General features: G+C 32.6%; 1 long non-coding RNA gene across 1 annotated transcript; it reads left to right on the forward strand.

Moving 5' to 3' along the window:
• The first annotated feature begins 5,877 nt into the window (after positions 1–5,877).
• On the forward strand, positions 5,878–10,929 carry LOC116340531. The gene is made up of 3 exons (XR_004201096.1): positions 5,878–5,952; positions 6,159–6,485; positions 10,492–10,929. It is a non-coding gene; the product is annotated as an uncharacterized LOC116340531 (long non-coding RNA).

Consider the following 10,929-nt stretch of genomic DNA (forward strand, 5'->3'; position numbering starts at 1 on the left):
TTTAAAATGTGATTTAAAACAAGAAACAAACATAAATAGTAAAAACCAGTTATAGCAACGTTTCTATACCAAATGAATTTGTAGGTACTCACAAAACGGCTAACAGTGCCAAAGTGAAGAAAAAAATAACAGTGAAACAAAACATATAAGATTTTCTGTCTCCACCACTGAATCTTTTATCTAGATGAAAGGATATTACATCTTTCGAAGTATAAACACACCCATTTAATCACGACAAGCGTGTGTGCTTTACAATGCACACTCCAAATGTAGTGTGACGTGAGCATATTGTACTACTTTTTATTATTACTATTATTATAGATTGAGACCACAAAATCAAGTCCAGCTAAACAACTTTCGTTGCATTCGTTTTGTAAGCGGTTGTTATCGACAATGGGAGATCTATTGAGTTACTAAATAGACGGTATAGTTGCGATTCGTTTGCATACACGCAAAAATTGCAATACTTGAAAATTAAAGACGACCGTATGCCATTCCTACACAGTACCTGCTATTGTTGACAATGACCGTCGATATGTGGGCATCGTGAACAACAATCAGGTGATTTGGTACAATAGCAGTCAGCTGGCCAATTTGTCGACAAACTATAAACAATCGTAAACAATACTCATCAAATCAATTTTGTGTTCAATGCTTAAACGTTTATATTTGCACAACTGATAAGTGGAATGCATTTGGTTTTATTGATTTGAAAATAAATTTTTACGATCGTAATTTATGCTCTATTTTGTATTGAAGCCGAGGTGAAATGGTTTTGTATGAATAACATTTTTTTTTTTATCGAGAATGTATTTTGATTTAATTAACACTCTCATCTCAAATAACTTTCACAATCCGATTTAATGTATGTGATTGAGAAAACGTGAATTTCACAATGGATCTCCGAATATCGTCACTTTCAAGTAACAAATGCTCGATGTCATTTCTTTCGTGTAATGAACGTTTGACGCCAAATAATGAAGAATCATATTCGTCTTTTTTTCTCATTCTCTCGACGAATGACATATCGATACAAATCTTTCAAAAAAATATCCCGATGATCGTTTTTTTTTTTCGAAAATGTCCAAATCGTCATTTCAAGACGAGAAAAAAACACATTCTTTGTGATGCATCATTTCTCAAGTGAAAATGATGTTATCATAGAAATTATTGAGTAAAGTTCACTCTTTCTTTCGATCAGACTCACTCTTGCGATATGAATCCATGTTATCAAACAAACGATCTTATATGCGTGGCCAACAAACTAAGATGCAATATTCACACATTATCACAAACACACAATTTATTTATAAATAATTTTTGTTTTGTTTTCATTCGCTTTCGACATAATATCGTATATTAACCGTCTGTCTTTCCATGCTTATAAATATCATCGGGTGTGAGACATTGCCGGGCAGATATGTATTATCACGATGATCTAACATGTATCCATTAATTTTAGAAATAATCATGATAATAACACGTTAATATGTTTGAACAAGATTTGATGTCGATTGTTATTTTTATACGAATGCAACGAACATACTCGTTTGGGCTTACATTTTGGCAAGACTTGATGATCCATAGTTTTATTAGAATCACACAGTTTTAGAAACATAGGCATTTTGTTTTTGTTTTTGTTGGCCAATGCGACAGATTTAGTTTTTTTCCATATTCAACTTTCTTGTAAGTACAATTTTTTCGATTGTTTAACTATTCTATTTCATGTTCAACCACACCAATTTATGTAAAGAAAAATAAAAAAAAATAAAAAAAAATAAAAACAGAAATTTATTAACAGAAATTAAAAAAACTGAGCATTTTTGATAAGAAATTATTTGACTTTTTTTCTTCGATCACATTTATTTTGTTTGTTTTATTTTCTGCAGAAAAGTATGGTGGTATGTATGATAACAATTTTTTTGTGCAGCTACAAAAAGTCATATCTTTTTTTTTTTAACTTGTGATTATTACTTCATTTCACTTTCTGATGCAAAATAAAATGCTTTTAATGAAATCCCCAGCAAACTGCTGAATATAAAAGTGCAAGACCCCAATAATCATGATTATTCCATCAAAAGTGGCGTAGTTGAGTTCGAAAAAAACTCTCCGTGCGCAAAGGTGAATATAAAATTCCAGTGGGTTTCGTATCTGTCATTCGATGAATTGGCATTCATTAATTTCATAATGAAAAAAAATCTGATCATATCATAGAAATTCCGTGAAATTTATTGGCTTCATGAATAGCAAACAAGAGTATTTTTTATGTTTGTTTACTTTTCTTGTTGAGTAAAAATTTTACGGTTCGATCAAAATGCAAACAGAACTGATCACTGAGACATGGAGTGGATTACGTGTCTGAGCGTCTCAAAAAATCAGCGATAACGCGCACATATTTGCTGATAACACCACTAGAAAAAACTTTATGTCTAATTGAATCTAAGTTGTCTATTTGGTTTTCAATAACGAGTGCAAAACAAAAATTAAAATTTTAGTAGTGATAAGGTGGAGGAAGAGATCTCTTTAATTCGGATCGATAATGGAAAATGTGATAGCTTTGTTTTCATTTTCTTCGTTCCGTTTTGTCTTCACAATCTGTGTGACATACTTTTGTTTATAATGGGTTTTATTTCGGCAGGAGATTCGTTGAATGAGCGGAAAGTCTGGAAAAGAAATGCGCAACTAATTTAGCTCAGTGTCTTATCATTTGAAAAGGCCATGCAAAAAATGAAAACGATTCGGAAGCACAATTTCTGTTATCAAAACTACGTGATATTCAATGCACAGTGGATTTAAAGTCCACGTCGATTGCAAACACCACAGACGGCCGCATTTAAGTTTTGAACTTCAACTGAAACGGGTCGATCGAATTTTCAGAACAAAATGTGATACAAAGAACTGTAACCCATATTAAAACTGCATAAATCCATGAAAACTATATAAACATTGTAACACAATTCGAGTTTAAATAATATAACTTTATAAATCGTGTGTAAAAAATACGTCGAAATCAATTATTTCCGAAATGAATATAAACAGAATCAGTGTAAATAATGTTTTATAAACAAAAAATGGTTGCACAATTTAAACTCACTGCATAACGGGTCACAATTTGGCAACACTGTCACATCTGAAACACTCTGGTGCCAAAACTTTGAACTTCATTAACAGAAGCCTTCGAAATTCATTTTTAATTGCGCGCGTGTGTGTGTTTGTGCGCTGTGTTCGCATGTATTTGTGCACAAGTTCGTTTGGTCGCTATTGGAACAAGTGTGTGCGTGCATCAAAACAAGCTAGCATATGATTGATACATCGATACAAACAAGAATTCAGCAGCTGATTTTATACCAACAACGCGCATATACGATATCTTTTTTATAACAACATAGATTGAATTGCGCGTGTATGGTTTTCGTTTGCTCTTCTTCTTCGCTTGTGTACACAAAATATATATTGTTATTGTTATTATTATTCTTGTAGCCGTTTTGGTGCTGCTGTTTCTGTTGCTGCTGCGTCGTTTGTGATCCAACTCTTCGTCAAGCATATATACGCAATAACAAAGACCACAAAAACAAATTCGGAGCTCCTCGGCACTCATAAAATAGTGAAAAACTCAAATACAAACTGAACACATGCACCACAAGTTGTAGCAGCAATTGAATCGAAGTGAACTACAGTGTTTAGGCTAAACAAAAAAAAAAGAGATATTTTTTACTTAATAGTTGAAAAAGACAGAAATATCAGATTTTTTCATCATTTTTTTAGTATCAAATTGTGATTGATTTGGTGGAATTGTGTGCATATCCACCATTGAATAAGCAATGCAAGTGAGTATACCCTTTTTTGTCATCCTTAAATAAATAACTCGTTTTTTCATAGAAAAAGAAAAAGTTCTTTTTGATTAAAAAGATGAGGTTGTTTTTCGTTAAAAAAAATATATTCAAGTGATACCTTAAAAACGGTTTTCGGTTGTTTAGTTGCTTCCAGGAGGATAAAAAAAAGATTTCAATGAAGAACCCAATTACGATAAAAAAAAATGTCTTCATTTGTTTATAAAAAAACCTTTCAATCGATGAAAAATGTGAAATTCAATGACAAAGTGAAATTGAACCTGAAACTAAAGATAAATAAATCGATTTATTATTACTAAATGTCAAAAAGGTCATAATTGAAAAGTGCGATTCTCTGTTTGTGAATATGATTTGTGTGCCATTTGAAACGAAAACAGATAGTTTATCGAAAATGAGGAAACGAAAAAGAAGAAGAAGGAAAAATGTTGATTATGAAATAGTCTTGAATGACGTGATTCCTATATCTATCTCTGTTTCAAACAAATATACAAAACTATATCCACGAGTGAGCTAAAGAATAGTGTACTCATGTGTATTTGCAATAGTAAAACGGCACGTTCATCGTTTTTCGTTCGTTGGCGTAATATTGTATCACGATTAGATGATATGAACACCGTTCTGAATCACATATGATTTTCAGCTGAAAGAATCTACCGAATTGCACACATGATCGTCAAGCAAAAAAAAAATAAAATAAAACAAAAGCGATTTTTGTTTAGTTTAGTAAGTTCACGTTTTCGTTGATATGCCGTCTATTGCGTACGTCTATAAATCACACAAGCTAAATCGCACAAGCTATGTGACACATGCAAAATATTACTTTGTTCTTATTTTGTGCTCAAGTATCTACAAATTGTGCGTACAGAATGGGCACAGGCAGCCACACTTGACACAAATGATATGTATGTCTAACGACGAATTAGCCTACGTATAATGTACATTCGATATTTTTGTGTTGTTCGTAATGAAAATTTTGTTCAATTATTGTACGGACAAGTTTTTGTGGGCTTATTTTATTACGTGGCGTCCGAAATTCATAATGAAAAACGTGTTGACACGAGGCCAATTAATCGGAAATCAGGAAAAGAATTTTAAAGCACGAGCACTGCCCTTTGAATTTTTTTAATAGATTAAGGAGCATAGGCATAGTTCATTGAAGGTTGAGCCTACGATTATTATTATTTTTCGATACGCGATTCGAAACACGATTATAAGAGAGATTCTTTTTATTCGCTGTTAAAAATTGACGTAGTTTGTATGATTTAAAGCTTGAATGGCGCAATTGGGCTCAATTTTGTTTGGTGCTTGCAAACAAATTTCATTTTTTTTTCTACTGCCTAATAAATTTCAAAATCACATACATAGAAATCGCCTTCGAGAGAGAAAAAAAAAGCATCACATAACGTTGTTTTTGAAGTACGCATACAATGTCACAGCTGAATATATTAATTGTAAACACGAGCCAACCAATACATCCAAAGCGAAAAACATCAACACACACATACAGTCATTTACAAAGTGACAACAACAAAATCAAAACAAACATGTACGCATCTCGTTCGAAAGGTTCACTTGCTTGAGAATATACGCTGGTGAAGAAGAGAATCGACAAAGTGACAGGCTGTGAGCGTTCATTGCGCTGTATACAGTTTACACGCGCAGATATTGAAACCAATACAAAGTTGATAGCCGCAGTCAGCCATTGTATTGTATGTGTGTGTTACGAAAACATTGACAGTAGAGAAAAAAAAACGAACGAAAAACGCAAAAACCAAAACAAAGTTTCGGAAGAGAGTCACATACATTTAGTTTCATACTAGCAGTCTAATTCAGTTTTGTTGGTGATGTTTGTCTCTATTTGCGTTGCATGCGGTTGTGACGTGAGCGTTTGAATGTGATGGTTGTGGCCAGTGTATTTGTAATAAACCATAGCAGTTGTTGTTATTGAATAGTTGTACCATGTAAATGTGTGTATGTTCAAATCAACAACAAAAGAGCCGTGAGCCAGCAAATATGAGCACTAGACTTGAACAGTCAAACAGAATGAATCGAGCACACACAGTGTAGTGTTGTGAATCGCGTTTTATATTTGCACTTGAGAGTTGGTTACCATTTTTTTACATAATTTTTTTATAGATATATAGGGAGATATTTTGTACTTTAATTCGGTCTAAAATCGTTACTTGTTTTAGTTAATTGAAATTGTGTACAGAATTGTATTTAATTAATTTGCCAATTTAAAGAAAGATAGAGAAGAAGAAAAAGAAACACAAAAATAGTCGTATAAAGTTTTTTTTTTCAACATAGGTTTTTTTCGCTCGTTTCTATGCCAATATAATTTAAAGTTGGCAATTCTTCGGTAAACTCGATATTCTCACTAAAGTAAACACAAAGATTGAAATAGATAGTGAAAACAGTGTAAAAAAATTGTACGACGACGAAATATACATTTTAATTGAAAAAGAAGAAGAAGAAAATAGTTGATAATCATAAGAAGAAATCAAATTAATTTTCTCTTCACAATTATTGATGGCAAATGAGAAATGAAACAAGAAGTGTACGCAAAATAGAGTAATAAGTAACAAAGGATGCAAAAATCAAGACACAACCAATAATACAACTTAAAATCGAATCGTAAGTGCTATTCCAATTGAGCGTCATTTTATCCTCACTACCATATTATAACTTGATTTTTTTCTGATATAAATACGTACGACAAAACAAAATGCAATAAAAGACAGAGAGATTCAAAATGTATCTGATGAAATTCAGTTTCGTGATTACTTGTTGTGATTCACATCGCTTTAAGAAATGTCGTATCGTTTTCCAGCTGTTTTTTCCCGAATACACATTTTTTTCCCGGCTCATAGTAAATTTTGAAACGGCTGTTCATTTTATGACACGGTACTTTTCCATCGCATATGAATAAAATCAATCTCTTTCGAAAGAGAATGTTTACTATTTATGCAAATTTTCCGCATGTATGTATTTTTGTGTGATTTGAATATATTTGCCTTGTACAATACATCTCATCTCTTTCTCTCTATCAATTGAAATTTATCAGCTCCTAAACCCTTTCGATCAGAAGAATTTCAAATACAAACCATACTATGCTTCTCTTTCATTTCTGAACTAAATGTGTTTATTGTTTCCTTTCATATACCTCAAATTCAACGGGCAACTGAACCCACACACATACATTTCATAAACGTAAAACGAAATTACATCCGAACAAACAAATAGACAGATAAGCCAAGTCGGATTTTATTCTTTAACACATACGTTCTTTCGATATTCACACACGGGAGTGAAAAAAAAAATGAGGTTGTTTTTGGAACGAAACGACACAATACCGAAGAAAAAAAGAATATGACGAAGCAATATTAGAGGTCCGAATGCATCTCCCATAGAGAGAAAGAGCATTCAAATGAAGTAAAAGAGAAATAGAATGAGAACAAAAGAGAGAGGGAAAAACATACACGATGAATCAGTTATTATTCATTTGCAAATGCTAGAATCGTCGACGACATACGACAACAACAACAACTGCAATAGCAGCAGCAACCCAAATGCCAGTGTGTAACCGACACAGGTAAAGTGCTCTCTCTCACATTCATACAATGGCTATTGCTTGTTTATTGCTCTTTCGCCCGATTTCTTTGTTCTTAATGTGCATTTTGCGTTTATGTTGGAATATACACATTTTTTTTTTCGTGAAAAATTAATATCACAAATGGGCTATATTTGTTTTTGGAATTGTTGTTCCTTTTTGGTGTTGTTTTTGTTTTCTTTGGGACGTCAATGTATAGTCAAATTATTCGACGAAAAAAATATCGAAGAGAAAAAAATATTAAAACCCAAACAATTCGTTCCCAGAAACTAGGTAAAATAAGAGAATATTTAACAGTCTTTTTTTTTTCGAAATGGATCACAATGTTATAGAACCTAAGCCAGAAAAAGACAAAAAAGTAGTTTACATACTTGTATTCCTGTCTCTTTCTCGCACTCTGTCTCTGGCCATATTCATGTTGTACGTGTTGCATATAGAATATTTATTAATAATTTGCGCAAACATGTTCTCTCTCGATTAAGACAGAAATCGTCATGTTTTGGCATGTCTTCTCGTTATACGTTTTTTTGTATTCGACATTGCGTTTATTTTTCTCAGCTGGCTCCGTTTTTGCAGTTGTTTATTCGTTTCAACTGTGTGTTGTTTTTTTTCTGCTGTTGCTGCTGTTCAAGTGCAAAGCGGTGAATTATAATCTATACATTTTATTTGTATTGTATCCATATATTGTGGGCGCGCGCAAATATTTCCACGCAATGATTAACGTAACACAGACGAAAGACAACAAAGAGAATCTGTAAATGTCATTTTAGAGAAATTGAAATGAAAAAAATGTAAAATAAACATTTGGTTTTTAGTCACTTTTTTTTCTGCATATTTGCTATTTTTGGAGGAAGCGGGAAAAGCAATTGCGATGCCAAAAACAGTATCAAATTTTCTTCAGTAAAAACATTTTAATTGTATGAGCAAATAATAATAATTATAACGAGCAGAAAAAAAAAATAATTCCGCATCGATATACACCGAGTGTTAGCTGAAGAGGTTGATTTGAAATGAGTCAGTGTACGTGCGTGTTTGATTTATTCGTTTGAATTTTTATTTGTTTTCATTGTTCATTAGCTTGGATTTGTTTGCACTGACATAAAGGTCGATTGTGCAGAAAAAAAACCGTTGAGTTTATTTCATTCTTATGTGGGGTAGTCAAAATGTTCAGCCATATTTTTTCCAATTTTTTTTTCCATGGAATTGTTTGTTTTTTTTTTCTGAATTGCTCTTAAAGATGTGTTTACGGTATCAAAAGCGCACATGTGCGCATTGAAGAGCTGCAACGCAAACAATCGAGCCGATGTTTTGATTTTCGAAAGAAAGAAGGTTAAAATAGATAGCAAATGGCGAATTTTGTAAAAAATTAATATTCGTTTTGGTATTCGAGGTGATTGGAATAATTATGTCTTTTTATTTGCTTTATCTGTGTCATAGATATATTGATCGGCATTAACATACCGTTGAAAGAAGAAAATCAAATTCATTTTTTTTTGCTTTTTAGTTCGCCAAATTTTGATTTCAGCTGTTGTAAACTAGTATGTAGATTTCATCATCTGCTTTGTCCGGTCCTTTGTTTGAGAAATAGAGAGTCACATATGAATAACAAGCAAATAATGTATGGCAATGAGAGAAAAAGAGAGCGAGAATCGATAAAACCATTTCTGGCTTTCAACACGCGCGCAAAATTTATAAATACAGCTGCTTATGTGATTGTTATTATGGTTGATTCCCAAACGCGATTTTCCGATATACAATTAACACACAGTGACGCACAGTTTGTTGCTCTGCTATGCGTATGGCGTTTGTTGCTCAGCAATGGAATTGTATGCGTATATATGTGATACACATCTACGCATCATCGTGCGAAATCCGCGTATAGTTTTCGTTGAATGTCGAACCAAGCAATCTTATGAACGAACGAAAAATATAAATGTGGAAAATAGGTTCTATCTTCAACCTGCGGCTGGCTTCTCTTGTAAGACTAAGAATTACTTTGCTACGTCCAAGACCAACACAATTACACGCGTACGCATTTTTTTAAACGTTGAGTTTTGTTTGCTTTGTCCTTGGTGTGTAGAACCATCGATTCCACTCGTGTGTGCTTATGGAATTTCAAGCCAAATATTTCTGACAAACACGAAATTTATAAGCAAAAGAGCGATTATATGAAAATCAAACGAATATGCGTCGTTTTTTTATTTCACGCCTAAGTGAGAACACACGGGAAGAAACTTAGGCACGTTTTTTGAGAAATAAATAAAATAAACTGCCACAATCATAATGAGAGAACCCGTATTCCATTGTTTCTATGGCGGAATTCGGAAATAACATTTGTATTTATTTTTCATTTTGAAGTTTGTAATATTTTATTTGTTATCTCCGGTTCTATAGAGGCCATTCGAAAGCAACAAAAAGGTTCGATTTAATTACATCGATTTTGTTTTGTGTATTTAAACAAATGAATAAATTTATTGATTATTATAAAATGGAATTTATACCAAAAGCACTGAACGACTTGCATAACTGCATGGAAATATTGATAAAGTTTGTAAGGTTCTTTTTTTGCGCTCCGTATCAACAATTAGTTCAACATTCACACAACTGAACAAAACGACTAAAAAAAATGAACGCATTGCACATTTATCATCCAGTTCTGCAAATAGATTAATATATTAAGTTCAAAAAGACAAGTCGTCTGACTCTTTGTGTGCGCTCATTAAATATAGAACAAAATTTGAAAACAATGTTATGTCAATCGTATGTGATTGTATCCGATATTTTTATTCCGTTTTCTCCATTTTTTTTAAATATTTGTTCCAATGCATGTTTGATTACACCGCCGAATGCATTGAACCAATCGTATGTTACGAATAGATAAATGACCTCATCTAAAGTCAAATCGACCATTTATACGAACGCACTCAATGGATTGTTTGACTTACATAATCAAAACTACCGATCGATTTCCACGTATATTAATCATTTTTATTTTATTGTTTTTATTTTCCGTTTCTTTTTCTTTTGCAGCTAGTGCAATTGTAACGAGTGCAACAACTACGGCAATACATTAAATCTAAGAGGGAACATATATACGAGGAGCCCCCCAAAGACCAATCATCATCATCATCAGCCTGCAACAAAAACACTTACACAAAAACTCACCCACTTGAACTCTCCCTCAAACATATGCAAATAATCTCAACGAATAATATACGGAAAAAAATAAAAATCCATTCGCATAACTTCACACACTGAATTGAAAACGGTCAATGTGTGCAGACTGCGCGAAATCGAACACACAAGTGCAAGTGAAACGCACAGTGCATTAATATTTATTGCATTCGTTTAACATATATAGATGTTATGTATTAAAAAAAAATCCGCCAAAACCCAAATCGTAAATTACAAACAAACAAAAAAGAACAAAAAGCAAATGCGTGAATAATAACAAATCATAAACGATTA

Source organism: Contarinia nasturtii, unplaced genomic scaffold, assembly GCF_009176525.2.
Source record: "Contarinia nasturtii isolate CC-2019 unplaced genomic scaffold, AAFC_CNas_1.1 Cnas_scaffold_695, whole genome shotgun sequence".
Classification (NCBI taxonomy): domain Eukaryota; kingdom Metazoa; phylum Arthropoda; class Insecta; order Diptera; family Cecidomyiidae; genus Contarinia; species Contarinia nasturtii.